This window comes from Eretmochelys imbricata, chromosome 10, assembly GCF_965152235.1.
Source record: "Eretmochelys imbricata isolate rEreImb1 chromosome 10, rEreImb1.hap1, whole genome shotgun sequence".
Lineage (NCBI taxonomy): Eukaryota > Metazoa > Chordata > Testudines > Cheloniidae > Eretmochelys > Eretmochelys imbricata.
In genome coordinates, this window is record NC_135581.1 from 16,634,646 (window position 1) to 16,652,740 (window position 18,095).

Sequence of the window (18,095 nt, forward strand, 5' to 3'; positions counted from 1 at the left end):
ACTTGAAAAGATTTCTGTAGTCTATTCTCAATGCTTTTCCAAAAAAGAAAATATGCAAACCGAAAAACACAACTCACTGACCGGAACAATGGCTGGTGTTTACACCTACCCGCCAGGATGCCAGGGCCAGAAATAGGCACAAGCTCCTTTTGTGAGTGCACACAGAGAGCCTGCTCATGCTCCCAGCACTCATGCTCCCAGCAGAGTCAACATTTTTAAAACAAGCAGAATTAGGAATAAACAAGTTCTGAATCAACTCTGTTAAACCAATTCTGGAATCTGTTCATGTCGTTTGGGGCCTGAAAAAGCAGGAAAGCTTGTTTTTCTTTTCCAGTTTATGAACAAACAGGAAAATGAAGGTGAAAATGACTGAGTTAGCTCATATTGACCTGGCTGACAGTCAATTTTTTAAGTATTTAATTTAACATTGGTTTCAGAGTAGCAGCCATGTTAGTCTGTATTCGCAAAAAGAACAGGAGGACTTGTGGCACCTTAGAGACTAACCAATTTATTTGAGCATAAGCTTTCGTGAGCTACAGCTCACTTCATCGGATGCACCGATGACATTATGCTACTCAATATGAGTATTACAGTAATTTAATCTCTAAAAGTGGAAACAAATCACACTAAAGCAAAGGTTTTCAAACTGTGGGGTGCCCCCCACAGAGGGTGCAAACATGGAATGTTGGGGAGGGGCATGGCAATGCCAGGCAGCTCAGGCTTCAGCCCTGGGTAGTGGGGCTTGGGCTTTGGCTTCAGCAGGGTAGGGCCCACTCCTTAGTTTTTGCCCTGGGCCCCAGGGAGTCTAACGCTGGCTGTGGCAGGAAAGTCTCTTTATCCATGTGAGTTCTGGGAGTGAATGCAGAAGATCAAACACCCAGAAGGTGAATGTCCCTCTCCAGGCACTTGAGGCACTGTATGTGGCTGTAGTATGCCGGGAAGACATCTGGTCAGGAAGTGCATATTTTAACCCCAGGCTCTTCTGCTTTTTCAGTTCTGCCATAACACAGAACTGAAAGAGAATCACTGACTGACTAAATTAACTGCTAACGCCAGGATGGATAAAAATCAATTGTTTAAAAAAAAAAATCTGATTTTTTTGATAAAATGCTTTTTTGAGGAAAAAACCTGGCTAAAGATACATTATAGCTCAAAGATATCTCATCATGGAATAGGGATTATAAATTCTAATTCTATAGTAGGAGACAATATATTCATGTAATGTTTAAGAAAAGTTTTGTGAATGAGTTCCAATAGTTCATGGATTAGGGACCCAATCTTATGGTGTTCTAGGGGTTTCTGTATAGATTATTTGGATTAATCTTTATCTACCCAATGGGACTCAGTGCTCAGTCTAGAAGATACCATCAGAGATGCTTAATTTTGCAGTTCTCAGACTGTGTGGATTTGTGTCTCCAGAGATAACATGCTTGTTAACAGCAAAAATGTTTTAAAATAAATATAGAGAGGTAAGAAATAACAGGCTTCAACCCTATTGTCCCTCTGCAAATTTGTGTACACAGAGTCAATCCCTCACCTCTCTCTGAAAGTGCAACGTTTCAAAAAGTTCAATGAATAGAAGATTGTTGGAGGCGGAATAGATCTGGACAAGGAGAAGAAGTCTGGAGATAAATACGAGGAGGGAGGGACAGGCAGTAGAAACAAAAGTGGAACTGTTTGAGCAACATATTCCAGAAGTCTAGAGGTCTTTCTGAGTGTAGCCTTCACTGATTTGAGATCTACCATACTATTCTCTCACTAGAAGGGAAAACCTATAATGGCAGCAATCTGTAAAAGAGACCCAGTTTAGGAATATTTTAATGAAGTTCCTCCACCTGTGGGTAAGACAGGCATGCATGCAAAATGCAAACAGTGCAACAAAGAAATGCAAGACCTGGTTGCCCGAATGAAGCAACATCATGAGAAGTGTTCCTTCTCAGGAGGAAGCTGCATTGAAGATGATGAAAGGAACATGTCTGAACATGCAGGATCTTCAGGTTGGTAAACTTTTTTTTATTTCATACTACTTTCTTAAGGACCAGCTGTCTTCCTTCTGGACTATTCTTGAATTCTCACATTTGAGCAAAAAATATAGTTGTTACTCTGTGGAACTATTTTAGATGCAGTTGTGATAGGCTGTTTTTTTTCACAATTTCACCTTTAAAGTAGAACTGAGTATCAGTGAATGCAATGAGTAATACTAAATGAGCAGTGTGGTAATAATAAATTAAATAACTGCATTGATTTATTTTGCTTAGGAGAATCCATCCTCAACATACAGGATTCTGAAGACTATCCACCTTCTAGATTACCATCATTTTCTATACTTTCAGAGTTATCTGCCAATGGTATGTTTCAGTCACATCATGTATGTCACATAGCCACAGTATATCACCTGTAGCAAAAGGAAAAAAAAATCTCCATCATCCAGAAACAACCACAGATAAGTTTGTGAGCTAAGGGTGAACCATTCAAGAAATATGTTTGCTGATGATTTAAAGGAAGTCACACCAGTGAACTGGAGGAAGTCACTTAAGCACTTGGATTCAGAGACTGTTGAAGTGATAATCTCACTTTTTACAGCAGTAGCTTCTTCTGCCAGTGTAGAAAGAATATTTTCTTCCTTTGGACTAATTCATTCCAAATTGAGAAATCGTTTGGGGCCTGAAAAAGTAGGAAAGCTTGTTTTTCTTTTCCAGATTATGAACAAACAGGAAAATGAAGGTGAAGATGACTGAGTTAGCTGCAGAAGAGTTAGCTCATATTGACCTGGCTGACAGTCAATTTTTTTTTTTAAAGTATTTCATTTAACTATTTTAGTTAAAAACAATTTTAACAAATCTGATTTAAAAAAACTTGAACGTTCAACTAAATTCAAAAACGTATATGCTTGTTTTGTTAAAATATTATGTTTGCTGTTGAACAAAAAAATCCAGAATACATAACATTGTTGTTTTAGTTAAATAAAACAATTTAAATGTCTGTCTGGCGATGTTCTCCTCCCAATACAGCATGGCAAGAAAATCCTCCAAATATTAATCATTAACCTGTTGAACTGGAGATAGTTCACCTCCCAATGACTTCATAAATATGTTTCAATTACCTCTGGTAAATGAAATAACCAAACAATCATTCATTTTCTGATATAGCTATAAAACTAATCTGAAATGTTTTTGAAATAAATCACTGTTTAAAAATGTATAGCGTATACCTTCTAAAAATGAACCATACATTTATCTCTGAGTCCTGGAAGTAGTACAGGATAAGTAAGGTTCTAACTACGAACAAGAATGCACTTATGTAGAAATCCATTATTAAATTGAGTCTTCCTGACTTGTGATTTAAATCATTATTTAAATCAAATCCATCCTGGCTAACTAAGAAAAAAGCAACTCTGGCTCCAAAGAGACCGGAGAGGTTCACGTCTGTCCAGGCATATGGCTGAAAGGAACAGAGGTGGCAAGGGCATTCTGCCCTTTATATAGGCTTGTCTTCAGAATGTCGGTGATGTTGAAGGGAGGGGCTGGGAGCACAAGAGTGCGCTAGTTGACGCTGCTAGAAGGAGATTCCACCCCAAAGCACAACAAGTAGCGCAATATTCCATAAGTGGGAATATGCAGAGCCACTCGACGAACTGCTTAGAGGAAGAGTATTGGACTTCCTAGCTTCATACTTAAGGGTTTGATAATAAATACAGAGCATTTCTATAGTGGCTTTTTCCTCAAAGTTCTTTACAAACATTAACCCTTGACACCACTGTGAAATAGATACATAAACCAAAACAAAGAGGTGTTAAACTTCTGATCCTGTTCCCACTGTGGCAACACTCCTGTTGATTGCAGACCTCAACAGGAGCAGGACTGGGCCCATAGTGAATTGTCCAAAGCCTTAGAGCAGTGGTTCTCAAACTTTTGTACTGGTGACCCCTTTCACACAGCAAACCTCTGAGTGCGACCCCCTGGTAAATTAAAAACACATTTTTATATATTTAACACTATTATAAATGCTGGAGGCAAAGTGGGGTTTGGGGTGGAGGCTGACAGCTCACGACCCCCTATGTAATAACCTCACGAGCCCCTGAGGGGTCCCAACCCCCAGTTTGAGAACCCCCGCCTTAGAGTCTTGTAAATTCTGTCTCACGTGCAATCACTATTGCAACTGATTTACATATATACACACATGCCAAAGGACAACAGTGAATATTTGTCAAAGAATTCAACACAAAAATATTTCTACATGTTGTGTTCAATCATTTCAGCCGTTTACCTAACACAAACAGGCAAACTGATACCTGGCAGCTGCCTGACACACTAACTCAGCAAATGAAATCTCAATTAGCTTTTCATAGCCCACTGACAAGATGTGGGGAAAGACAAGGCAAAAATATTGGACCAGATGTAGTTTTACGCCAATATCTGCAGGACACTTCACGTGTAGCTAGAAAAGGGCCACTGCTTCACTATTTGGGAGTCATCAAGTTCTATCTAATGTATAGAATGAAAAGGAATTTGTCACTCAGAGTAAGAATTATAGCACAATAGCTGGAAATTCAGTAAATGTTCAAAGGTGCTGGATTAAACAGCTGTGGAAACTAACTCTTTTTAGGCACAGAACGGATAGAGCACAGGAACAGGGCCCTCCATCCTTACAGTGCCCACTAACTACTCCTGCGGGAATTCTGCATCAAAAAATTAAAAATTCTGCACACAATATTTTCAAATTCTGCAAAATTCTGCATATTTTATTTCTCAAAATAACACAATATAATCACGCCAGTTTCAATTATTTTTGGTCATTTATTTCAAAATATGTGTCAGCAAGTATGTTCGTAACAATACATATAACAAAAAAGATTCAGAAAAAGTTTTTTGACAAATAGATTCCTTACTAGGCATATTAATACAGAACTGAGTAATAATTCATTTAAACTACAATATAGAATCATATTTCATGCACCCCTTTCCCCCCCAAAGCAATGCAAAATCTTGGGGGAGTCAGGGGTAACAGAGAGGGAAGTAAGTTGCTGGGAAGGAGCCTGGGTATGAACTTGGAGGGTTGTTCGGTATGGGTAGGAAAACAATGGAACAGGATTTTTGGGGAGGTTGGGGGGAGACCGTGAGGGAGCTTCCCCCACTAGACCCTGGCGGACCCCTAGCCTCTCCCATTCAGTCAGGCACGTGTTCCTATCCGCATGTGTCTCTGTGCCCCCACCCAGCCACCCTATGTAGCCTACCCAGCCTACCCTACCCAGCCTGTCCCTATGTAGCTCTTCACCCCCTCCCGTATCACAATGTGGCCCTGGCCCCTCCCTCCCCCCGTGGCTCTGTGCCCTCACTCCATTCAGCCTCTGCCCCAGTCTGTCCTCCTACTAGTCCTTATAATCCTCTGTCTGACCACCTTCCCCCCAGCACCCCAGGCTCTCTGTCTCCCTAAAGCCCATCTCCTGACCTGGCCTGGCAGGTGCTGCGAAGGCAGGCTCTCTCTCTTCTCTAGCTGGCTGGGAGTGGCTGCTGTGTTCTATTGCCACAGCGCCCTCTGGTAGTCAAAAGGTGGAACTACAGAAAGTTATTTTCTGCGGGGAGCTGCTGCTCTGTTCTATCGCCACAGCACCCTCTGGTGGGCAAAAAGTGGAACTGGAGCAACTTTTCAGCAAAAGCTTTTTTCTGTGCAAAAAAATAAAAATATGCCTGGATCATTAATTATGCACATGCAGTGGTAGAGTTTCCCCAGGAGTAACTAACAGACCCTGAACTAGAGGGACCACTTGAAGGTATGGGAAAGAATCTCTGTTTCCACACCATGTCTAACCCCAGGTTTCCTGCTGAGACTGCCAGCAAGGGCGTAAACTAGTGCCAGTCATGGAAGTAGTATAGGATACAGATATCTGGTCCATTAGGAACTGGATTCAAACTGCCAATTCCTTTCACATAGGTCAAACAACCTTTAGCGTTAACAAGTCAGTCTCTACTGATTTGGGCTCAATTTAAACCAGTAACCTAGAAATGAGAGGTTTCATAACTCTTTCCCTACCCCTGCATTGTCCCCAAGTCATCCAGCCCAACAGAAATATTGTCATTTTTAAACACAGCATATTTATGCCAAAACATCCACCTGAATCACTTACAAAAATACTCCTTTGCAAACATTTGAGAGCATAGCTTGACTAATAATTCAATGCAGTTTTACCAGTCTCATAAAAAAAAATCAAGCATTTCATATTTGTGTAGATATATCTGTCTGCTGCTTAAAACTACACCCAACTTCAACTCTTCCAACACAGCCAATCAAATGCCATCTTACTCTTGTTTCCTAGGTAACCAACAGAGCTACCAAGAAGGAAATCCGTACAGTGATGGAAAGAAATGAAGATTGTTGCAGCTATTTCCCTCCCTAACATCTATGAATTATTAAAAGTGTCACAATGATACCAGGACTGAAAGACACAGTGGCATAAGCAATGCACATAACATCAGATTATTACTGTTCTTCATTATTTGCTTGTAGCAGCATCCAAAATTACCTATGTAACGTATGGCCACAGAAAGACTGTTCCTGTCCTGAAGAGATTACAACCCAATAAGAAACAGACACAAAAAAGGGTGAAGGTGGAGAGGGGATACCAAGTCAGAAGTATAATAAAAGGTCACATGGCCCACAAGTGATGTGCAAGTCCTGCAGTACATTAATGCAAGCTAAAAAAAGTCTATTTATGAGATATTTCCTTTGTTCTTAAATCTTTCTTACCTCTTCACCTCGCTACCTCCCCATCATCAGTCCTCACCTATCACCCATTGCTATTGAACCTGTTACATTTTCCTGTTTCTATTGAAAAAAAAAAACAACAACAAACTACTCTATTTAAAGACATCAGATTCTATCCACCACAATCTGCCCTAGCCACAGCCTTTATTCCAGTCCCGTTACACTCCTACCTCCCAAAAGTCAACCACTTCCTTGGCACAAATGCTCACTGCTAACATCAGACACAGTACTGTTACCCTTACAGAGGAGGTTAAAATAGCCAACTGTCACCTATTTACATTCTACATATACTTGGCTTCCTAGTCCCTGGATTTGATCACCAAGGGAGCGGGGTGGGGGAAGCATTTTCCATAAACGAACAGGGGAAGCAGGTTCCACAGTCTGACAGAACCCACATCTTCACCAACAGGACTCAGTGTAGAGCCATTCTGTTTACTATGGATTTTGTTTAATAGGGTGATGGTAGGTAAATTTTTGCCTTACTGTAGATTGTGGCACAGAACTTAGATGCCATCAATATAAAACACTTAGGTTTTGTGTGTTTTAAGAATGATTTAAGTAGATGAGGCCAGGCTAATTGGGCACTTTAAATAAAAAGGGAAGAATTGTGGTTTTCTAACATTCACACGCCACACACGCAGGATAGCTTCTTGTATATAAATAGTGGAACAGATCAGCTAAGATTTCCCCCCATCTTCCACACACACTTTTTTTTTTGAGCAGAGGAAAAGAAAAGAGCTGGGGAGGGTTGTTCATTGGAGCGGGAGGGTGGGAAGGCACTTTTTATGAAGGCAAAGTTACAATAAAACGTTAGAATATTACATTGTACATTACTTGTTCGGGATCAAGTTAATATTTAAAAACCTGGCTAAAAATTCTGTCTTGCTGACTGGAGAGCTTTCCTCCTCTTCATAAACTGGAAAGGGTAACCAAAATTTCTAGATTCCTCTTCTTTTTGTATATGAGCTTAGTGTGAAAGCCCTCCATTACAAGAACAGTCCATATTTTACTATACCCAAATTCAATAGGAGGGGATCTTATTTATACAATAATGTGCAATACAGGGTCTAGCTGCTAACAAAAAGAAAAATTAATTTATCTTTCTGTTTAAAATGCAGCTCCTTTACCGGAGCATTAAGTAAGTAGATCGGAGATCTCTAGGAAGCGGGCATTTTGTCATAAAATGAATCTGTAAGAGTTTCCTCTCAAAACTGTTTAATTCCTGAACACAGCCACCACATATGCAATAATGTTCCCCTTTCCCTACAACCCCACCAAAAGAGCACCTTCCTAGTAGCAAAAATGATGATGATCTCAACTGGAGTTCAATGTAATCTATATAGTTATTTATAAAACTTTATCACCCACACAAACTTAAGATGCACAGCCCCTTTCCTATATTTAGAGACCCATTCATCCAGATCCATTTTTTTGGTCCAAATCTCTTTCCCATCTTTTCATCTGGGTTGTTTTCCTATCAAGATCTTTTTCAATCAAAATTGTATATATCTTAGAAATTAAACCTTTTGTTCCAGCTTGCTCCTGGGTCAACTCCTCAAATGTGTTAAAGGTCTAGATAGTCACCTGATATCCAGATTTCACAATAAAATCTTTGACTTGCAAATGTTGAAAGTCAAGTGTGTCTAAACTCTACACAGCTGGTAACTGGAAAGGAGCAAGGCCCATACCCACTTTATAGCAGCTACAGATTTCAGCTCGCTCTCTTTTTAATAGTGGTGGCCTGCAGAGATGACAGGTTCCAACACTCTATGTTGCTTGACGCATGTGAAGACCCCAAGGATCAAGATGGAGCATGGTGTGGACTAATACTCTCTATTAAACATTAAGGATGACCATAGGACTTACTTTAGCCACACTAGCCTTAAGCATGTCTGCTTGCTTCCCACCTGCAGTCAAGCCTCTGATGGAGGCTTCCATCAGCCAGTCGAGGCACAGATGAGGACTTGTGGTGGGGGATAAATAGGACTAATTCAGATTTTAGACTAGACTACAGTAGTTGTAATGTAACCCCCTTAGTACAGAATAAGCAGAAGCTGTTTTGAAAGAGTATATTTCAAAGTTGTCCAAGGACTTTGGCAGCTATTTAGTGGGATACTTCCAATGCTATTTATAAGGATTTATTTTCACGTGATATGCTGTTTCAAGTGGTGCAGCTGCAGCTATAAAAGGGTAAAATGAGGCATTTAGTTCTCTAAGTATATCTTGGTGTACTTTGCCTTTTAATAAATGTACACACATGGAGCCATATTCAAGGCATGAGCTTCACATAAGCAGAAGAACAAAACTCCACAGCCAGGAAGCTGCAATTTGTGTGTCACTCCTGCCTTTCCCAAAAATCCATGGAATTTACATCACAGATCCATTGCTGCCATAGTCAGAAAGGGAGTTTCTGGACACGGAATTATCAAGCTCCATGCATTTTAGTGTATAACCCACCCAAGCTTCAAACCCTTTTAACTCTGCCATGAAAGGATTCTTCATGCTCCTGGCTAAGCCATGCAGGACATTATGCAAGCACTTTTGAGAAGTCCAGAATAGAGAGTAAAACCCTTCTTTTGCAGTATTCCTATTTTTTGCAGCATTTGTACCCATTTTGGAAGCCATACATGGGCGGGTGTAGCAAAGAGAAAGCAACATGATGAGCAAATGGTAGAGAACTACACAAAACTGGAAAGGGAGGAAAAAGAATTTTGGTTAAAAGTACTGGGACAGACTCTTCTGCTAACAAAATATACCCCTCACTTTTTAAATATCTTCACAGTTTCAGAATATCTGTATTTAAGGTCTTACTGAAAGATGCCTGTAAAGTAAATAAACTGCAGGGTATTCTTCTGTATCTCAGAAAGATCAGGATTTCAATCTATGGTTAAAGGGAATCTAGTTATTCCAAATCTGATGCTTAGACCATTGAGTTATAGACCTACCTTAAAAATATTTACAGAGCCATATGCAGTGCCATCTCAAGACATTTTCCAGAAAGATTCATATATACAGAATTAATAATTCATAAGGAAACCAGACAACTCTCTATTTTCTCACTTCATTGCTTCACTACATACAGCATGACAACAAAAACAAACCTGGATTATACCTACAAAATCAGTGTGATAGATCGGTATAGGTTATCCGGCACAATTAAAGCATAATTTTATAACCTGCCAGTTCATGAAGTGTGTTAACATTAACTAATCAAAGGAAAGCTTTAAAGTTCAACCTTATTGGCCTTGTCTACAACAGGATTTTCAGACCCGTAATTCCCAACTGCTACAGCTCTACTGGTAGTTTAGGGATCAGATTTGCTATACCATACTATCCCTACCCTATGACCCAGCAGTAAAAATGCACAAGACCTGACTACACTAAAGCATACAACAGTGCTACCACTTCCAAACTATGCCAATGAAGTTCCACTTGGTGGCAATTATGGGTCCAAATATCCTAGTATAAATATAACCATTGAGGAGTCTGCGGGCAGAGTGTTTGGGAGAGTATACAGCAGTCCACACTTCTGCTATTACTGCTTGAAGATTGTTCTCCGTATGGATGATGTAACAGGGCAAATGTTCTTTTTGGGAAAGGCCGGCTTTGCAACAAGAAAGGTTTAGAGGCTTCCAGTGCCTACAATTGAAAATTTGAGATGTATACACCACCACAGTGTAAGTCCAGCGTCTATCATTGATGAATCTACAGTTGTGGAGAATTAAGGATCTAATTTTTGCCTAAAAGGCAAGTTAGAGTAAATATCTGTAATTAATACAGAGAGGTCCCAAAGGTAAAGATTCCTGACCCACCTCTCCCAAAGCAAGTGATTTTTCCCTGGGTCTGTCTACTGATAAAAGACATACATAACCTGTTCTAGGCCTCCACTCCTAAACTGTTTCAAAGTAGTTTAAAATAAGTCTCCTCAATATAACAATTCCTCCTCTTTCCATATGTAAATTCACTGTCACTTTATCCCTCGACATAACCCTACATCCGCATGCAAGAAGTGTGGGAACTTCTCTTTAATTATTAAAATGCTGTCCGATGAGGAGACTATGGATTTCAACCAAGAATAAATTAACCTATGAAGCCATGTGACAATTTAGCCCTACAATAATTTATCTCTGAATAGTTAGCACTGTGGTAAGGTAGAGGGAGGTAGCACACTGATTTAATAAACTGGCTAGAGTCATCTGGACGCAAACAACTTTTCCAGTAAAGCACACGGTAGTTTATTTGCTATTGTTCTTAAACAAGGATTTTCTTCACAGGTTAGGTCCGACGGGAGTAATTTAGTGTTTAAGCCTCTAAAGGACTTCAATTTTCTTATCCAAATATTCAGAAAGAAGCATGATAGATTAGTTTTCTACTGCACAGATACTAAGCCTGTTGTTCAGTCTGCAGACTGAAAGGTGAACAAGTCCGGACTTGTTGAAAGAAGATTTATGAATACAGGAGGCTGAATTCGGATTGTGATAAATGTGTTGCAAAACAGAGGACTAGCCATTTACTGCAAATGCTGAGGAAGTACAGGAGCTCAAAATGATGTTTATGTGAGTTTAGAATAATTACCTTTCTTATCTTTGGGATGAAAACTCTAATTTCTTTTTAGCATTCTGGTCTTTCCTCTTTAATTATCTGCCGATTACTGTAACTATGAACCAAAAGCCTTTGAAGTTGGCTAGTATTCTATGGACTGTCCAGCTGCAATATTGATCCACTCCCCACCCTTACTTTATTTCCAATAGGACAAAGCCCAAGGCCTGAGAACCCATATGTTCCTGTAAGAATATGCTATGGTCATAAAAGCAGAGATTTCTAATTTACTACATTCTTCTGTTAACATGTCATGTTTACAGAGGGTTTGCCCATATATTTTCCTTTCTGAAAGAACTCCTTAGAAAGTAGAGTGTCCCTTCAAGTTCCAGTTCATGGAGCTCATTATGAGAAGCACTGAGATATCACATCTCATTCTACTGCTAAGACACAGTTTTTGAAGGAATCTTTGCCAAAGTAGTTTCAAATAAACTAGGCCCACACTCTACATTATGCATTGCATCAATTCCAGTGATTAATATAGATTTCAGAGTGGTAGCCGTGTTAATCTGTATCAGCAAAAACAATGAGGTGCATTTGTTAGTCTCTCAGGTGCCACAAGGACTCCTCATTGTTTTTAGTGATTAATATAGTTATACTATTTATCTTTCAATTTTATGTAAAAAATAATGAACTAGAATTAAAATTTGGGTGACCAAGAGTACGTCTACACTGCAATTCAACACATGCAGCTGACCTACGTCAGCCGACTTGGGCTCATGGGGCTATTTAATTGAAATGTAAGTGTTCGGGCTTGGGCCAGAGCCCAGGCTCTGAGAACCTGGAGGGGAGAGGGTCCACGTCTCAATTAAACAGCCCCATGAACCTGAGTCAGTTGACACAGGCTAGCCACAGATGTTGAATTGCAGTGTAGCCCAAGACTATAACTGTTACACACAAGACTCCCACTGACAACATCGGGAGCTCTTAGTACTTGATTTTATTTCTACTGTGTCTTAAGAGAAACTATAGGTGCCCAGAAAATTAGGATAAATAGAATGTAAACCAGCAAAGAAAGTGCTAAGACTTTAGAAAGGCGAGATAACAAAATCTTCACCGAAGTCACAGAGTAAGAGAAAAAATAGTTTTAAAAATACTCAGGGATTTTCAAGAGAGATTCAGACAAGGTTTGCTTTAGGTATTCTGAAAGAGGACTTTGCAAGCAAAGAGTGCATCTTTTTAAGAATAATTTATGTTAAATCAATATTAAGCTACACACAGAGATTGATTGTGCTACGAAAGCCACCGTTTCCCCTCCACTCTGATTATTCCCTCACCTCCAAAGTCAAAATCCACTCTCCCACTGAAGCCAATTCACAGAGACTATCTTATCTCCCTTTTATATAAAGGCTACTCCTTTCCCTTAATGACAGAATGCCCCCTTCCTCCCACAGAGATGCTTAAAAACTCTTAAGACCCTGTGTCTGTGGTATTAGAATAAGACACCTTAGGACACTTAGAATAGGACACTAGGTCACTAGTTCAAACCCAGTCCACAAAGGTAGTGACCCAGAGTTGTTACTCAGATTACTATTCAGTAGTCAATAATGAAGCAAGTTGTCTGGATGGACCACCATCTCAGAGTCCACATCACAAAAACAATCACAGTGGCATTGACTGGATCCTTCTTGGAACTCTGAGGAGAGGTGTCAAGGACTGATGAATCCTGAAACTGAACTATTCTAAGTCAGGTTTCAGAGTAACAGTCGTGTTAGTCTGTATTCGCAAAAAGAAAAGGAGTCCTTGTGGCACCTTAGAGACTAACCAATTTATTTGAGCATGAGCTTTCGTGAGCTACAGCTCACTTCATCAGATGCATCTGATGAAGTGAGCTGTAGCTCACGAAAGCTCATGCTCAAATAAATTGGTTAGTCTCTAAGGTGCCACAAGGACTCCTTTTCTTTATTCTAAGTCAGCCTCCAAGTTAGGGTTGATGCATGTTAGCAGAGCAACATGGGAAAGCTTGCCCTGCTGCTGCTGCTCTCCATGCTGTGTCTTTTTTGTGGCTATGATGACAACTTAGGTCTTAAGAGCTCTTGATGCAGGGCCTTGCATCAGTGCTAAGTTCAGACCAAAAAACCCAAACCACACTAAAAAGTGAGAAAGATAAATGATCACTGCAGCTGAGACACCAGGACCAGCTTTAAACTCCTCCTCTGCAAGTAACAGACATTTAAATGCATGAGCCCCACATAAAATATTTTTAATTGAACTCAGCTTAAAAATAAGAGGATATGATCCAGTTAAGGCTAGTCTGTTTTCTGATTCCAACATTCTGGGTTTCCAGTACCACACAGGTATTGGAGTTTATTTAATTTATGTATTTTTAGACAAGATGGACCACCACACGTTGAGAAAGTTATCCTCAGGCAACAACACAGAAATAGCTCTCCCAAGAACAAAACAAAGACTCTTCTGTGCTCTTACATACCAGAGACAAGAAATCAGCCCATGCTAACAGTAATCTTTCCTAGTTTATAGCACAGCGTTAAATGTGCATCCTTCTGGTGGTTTATTTTGACATTATAAACATTGCCACAATAAGATGATGTTGTCAATGAGAACTAGAACCTTTAGAAATTTTAAAGTGTGACTGGGCTGAAAGGACAAAAACTTTCTTCTTGCACATTTAATATAAAATTTGGTAAAACAGCCAAACCCATGCACCTTGAAAACTGACAGCTTGATTGCAAAGTGCCTAAATGCAACTACATCAATATATTTACTACACTAGTATCCAATATTTAGAGTGATCTTTCTAATCAACTGCTGCACTTTTGTTCCTCACTTTTGGAAGGGAAGCCAGAAGCTATGATACTTACAGCTGTTCTGCCATTTCACTTCTGATGAGTTATATTTGGCTTCAGACAGGAACGTAAAATGATACTCCTCAACAGATCACATATTAAAGTACCACTGAGGGCTTCTCAGAAAGAATGATCAAGAAGTCCTGTTAATTATTTCAGTCTCACTACTGCTAAGTTACTGTTCAAATCTGGACAATTTTAACGTCACACAATGACACGATGTGACCTATGTCATAGTCTAGTCACATGGTAGCATAACACTCCAATACATAGTATGAACAAAGTTCAGATCAGCCAAAAAGAGGCAGAGCACTATTGGGGCCCAGACTGAGGATGGGGTGACCTCTCACACAAGGAATGCTGTCTTACTCTGGCCTACTTCTGGATTGATGACTAGGTTTCAGAGAGTGCTGATTCTAGCTGATTTTCCATATCGTCTGAAAATATCACTTGCACAAACTACTCAATTTCTCCTCTTTGTTTCTACTTGGTAACTGTTCAAGGAACTTGCATAAAAAGTTAAACAAGATGAAGTACCCTACTGTATGGGCACCATCTACAGCTTAGTCAAAAATCTAAAGAAATATCAGTTTAATATCAGATATGCTTTCTTTTGGGGAGAAAAACAACTAAATCCCACTCACTCAGGGACATGGACTTGATAAAGTAACATCAACTACTGTGATCCTGCTATAAATTGTCCTTTCTGTTGGCTTTTTTTTTTTTTTAAAAGAACAAATATACTCTAGAAATATGAAGAGGCATTACGTTGGTTGCTGATATCTCAACAAAATATGCTGTGCACTATATTGTACAATATGCACCAGTTTTAGAGTGAGAATCCAAGTTATGTTTCTACTACTAAGATTTGGACAGGATTAGTAATCAGAACAAAAATTAATCAACTCACCATACCCGGGACTAAAAGCAAGACCTTCCACACAGAATCCACTGTCATGGTAGATAAAGCTTATAGACTTACCGTGACCATGTCTGATAATTCTGTACAGTTTTCTCTTCTAATAATGTTATTGCATTAAACTGGGCCCCATATAATCCATGTAGAATTAACAACAGAACACGCCTCTTGTGGTAGAACTATGCTACAGAAACTATGCTTCTAGCCCTCATTAAGAGGAAAGCCTGAAAACATGACCCAAATCTAATTGATGCAGTAATGTTTGCTCAAGTTTGCTGACAGCCCAAAACAACTGCTCTGACAGGTAACTAGCTCCCCCTTTCATCTTCATGGAACGGGACTCACTGGAACCTAAAGACAATCAGTGTCATATTGAAGACTCAAAATGTGGGGACAGCATAAAATAAAGTAGATTTAATATAAAAATAAACATACGAGTTGCTACCGTTGTGATTGTATTACTCATTTTTATATTTACCGTATTTCCCAAAGAGAAAACTGGACACCCCCCAGATGCTTGCCAGTGGGTTCTTTCCCTGCATGCTGCTGCCCAGCCGCTGGAACCCTGTGGGGGTACCTCATGCTGGAAAGCTGCTCACTCCCACCCAGCCCTGCTTCCCCCCCTGCAGGGAGACGGCATCTCCACTTGCCCCCTCTGAGCCGCATCCCACCCCCCCTTTTTTTTTTTTTTAATATAAACACAAAAGTGGGCATTTGTCCTGTTGCTCTTGCCAACTGATCATGTTAGCAAGAGCACACCGGACAAATGCCTCCATTCGGAAAAAAGTCGAGAGGGCCAGGACAGGGCTAAACAAAGGGACTGTCCTGGCCAAAACTAGCTGTGTGCCACCAGTGTGGGCAGGGATTGTTCAGCAACAGCAAGTGGAGCGGCACTGTATGTAGGGTAAACAAGGAAAGAAAGCTTGGGGAGGGTGAACAGAGTGATTGAGAAGGAAAGGGAAACACTGGAAGAAGAAGACTATGAAACAAAATGGGAAGAGAAGTAGTGAGTCACTTTCATGATGTGTGTCACAAAGCTAGACTGTTTGTATTTGTTGTCTACAAACATGGTCGTTCATACCTTTTGGCTATCAGTGACTAATGTTACTATTATTAACTAAAACTATTTGAAATGCTGAGCACTAGGACAGCCCAGCATTGCCAATGTAGCATTCATGCATCTGCAGGAAAAGATGTTGGTGCTGAGGTTCAAGCCCTACAGTGAGCACTATTCAACTGGACTAATAACGTAAATGATTTATAATCATTTATATTAAGAGGCTGTCATCAAGAAAAGATTTGGTGTAAAGAGAAGTGAGGAACTTTATCTAAACCTCTTTTTTTCTCACAGAAATTGTACACTACGTTTATTTTTCTCTAAATACTTGCCTACCTCCTTATTATACACAAAGCTTTGCCTGTTCAACCTCTGCTTTTATATTTCTTCTCCCAAAAGCAACATGTATTCATGGTGTGATGTTACACCGCATATTCTTCATAGAAAGATTGTTACGATATCAATATGGCATAACAGATATGTTTTATGCAAGATGGGTCATGTAAGATATCATTGGAAAGGTTATGATTTACTAAATGTATAATTTCTTTACCTAAAGTTAGGAATATTGACTATGAAAAAATTACAACTGTGTGTGTACTTGGGAAACACCCACCAGAGAGCAGACCATCAGCCTTGATGGGCCATCAGGAAGAAACAATAAGACTTTGAAGATACTAATCTCTCTCCTTCCAGAGAAGCGTCCTGGGATGTTGCTTTGATACTACAAGTTCATGTGGTCATGTCACCTGGTACTAAACACCATCTTGGACTTCTAGTGATTTTCCACTAAAAGAAGGGGGAGATCAAAACTGGGAAACAAAAGGTTCCCGCCTTATGTAAATTCTATCTAAGGCTGGGGAGTAAGCTGATCTTGGTTCACTCTTCACTGAATCCTCACCCAGGATGACAGCTGGAAAGATCTGAGAAACAAAGATGGGGGCGGGTGGGAAGAGCGTTGAGCCCAGGCTGGAAAAGGGATCTGGTCTGTGAATATGGTTTCTGAAGATTTAAGCTGCAAGCAGGGTAGCTAGCTTTCAAGAATTTCTGCAACTTGCCCAAAAGCAACATTTAGGGTGAGAAATTACTTCTTGAAACCAGTCTCAAGATCTTAAGCTTAGTATGCATGTTTTGTTTTATTTGCTTAGTATTCTGCTTTGTTCAGTTTGCTATTCCTTATAACCACTTAAAATCTGCCTTTTGTGGTTAATAAACTTGTTTTTGTTTATTATAAAACATAGTTTGTGCAATTTATAACGGGGGGGGGAGAAGTTATGCATATCTTCCTCCATATTGAGGGAGGGGGCAAATTTATGAGCTTATGTTGTACAGATTTCTCTACAGCACAAGCCAATATTATTTTGGGTGTACTTTCCAGAGGACAGCTGCACTTGAGTGCTGGGCAATTTCCATAGAGAGCTGTTTGTAGACCCTGTGTGATTCTACAGCTGGTACATCCCTACCTGTGTGTGTGTGCTGCCAGAGGCCGGAGGGCTTGATTCAGCAAAACAGGATAGAGGCCAGGCTAGTGGAGCAGGCAGGCTCAGTGAAACCCCAGTACATCAGGTGGCACCCTGGAAGGCGGGTCCAACCCATCACACATGGCTCCTCTGCTTGGCCATATCCCCATTTTGCTGGTCTCACACACCACGCACGAGAAGGGGAATGAACAGAAGTTTCACTGTCTCTTTGTTCTGTTTGTACAGCATCATGTATGATGGATCTGGTCCATGACTACGGCACATCAACACTATGGAAATACAATAATACTGATGTCATATGTAACTTATCCCACATAGCATATTTCTTTTTATTAAAAAAATATAGAAATCCCTTCAGTGTTATGTTTGTTCTCGAGCAACTCAAACTCTGTTTGTATTTGACACTAATTCAGATAGGAGCATCTAACCTCTATTCCATTTAGCATTTTGTATTCCACAAAATCACCCAC

At 40.0% G+C, this 18,095-nt stretch overlaps 1 protein-coding gene across 2 annotated transcripts in view; it reads right to left on the reverse strand.

Moving 5' to 3' along the window:
* The window catches only part of MOSMO (modulator of smoothened), a 48,298-nt gene that overhangs the window by 19,781 nt on the left and 10,422 nt on the right, over window positions 1-18,095 (reverse strand). The gene's annotated exons all lie outside the window — the stretch shown is intronic.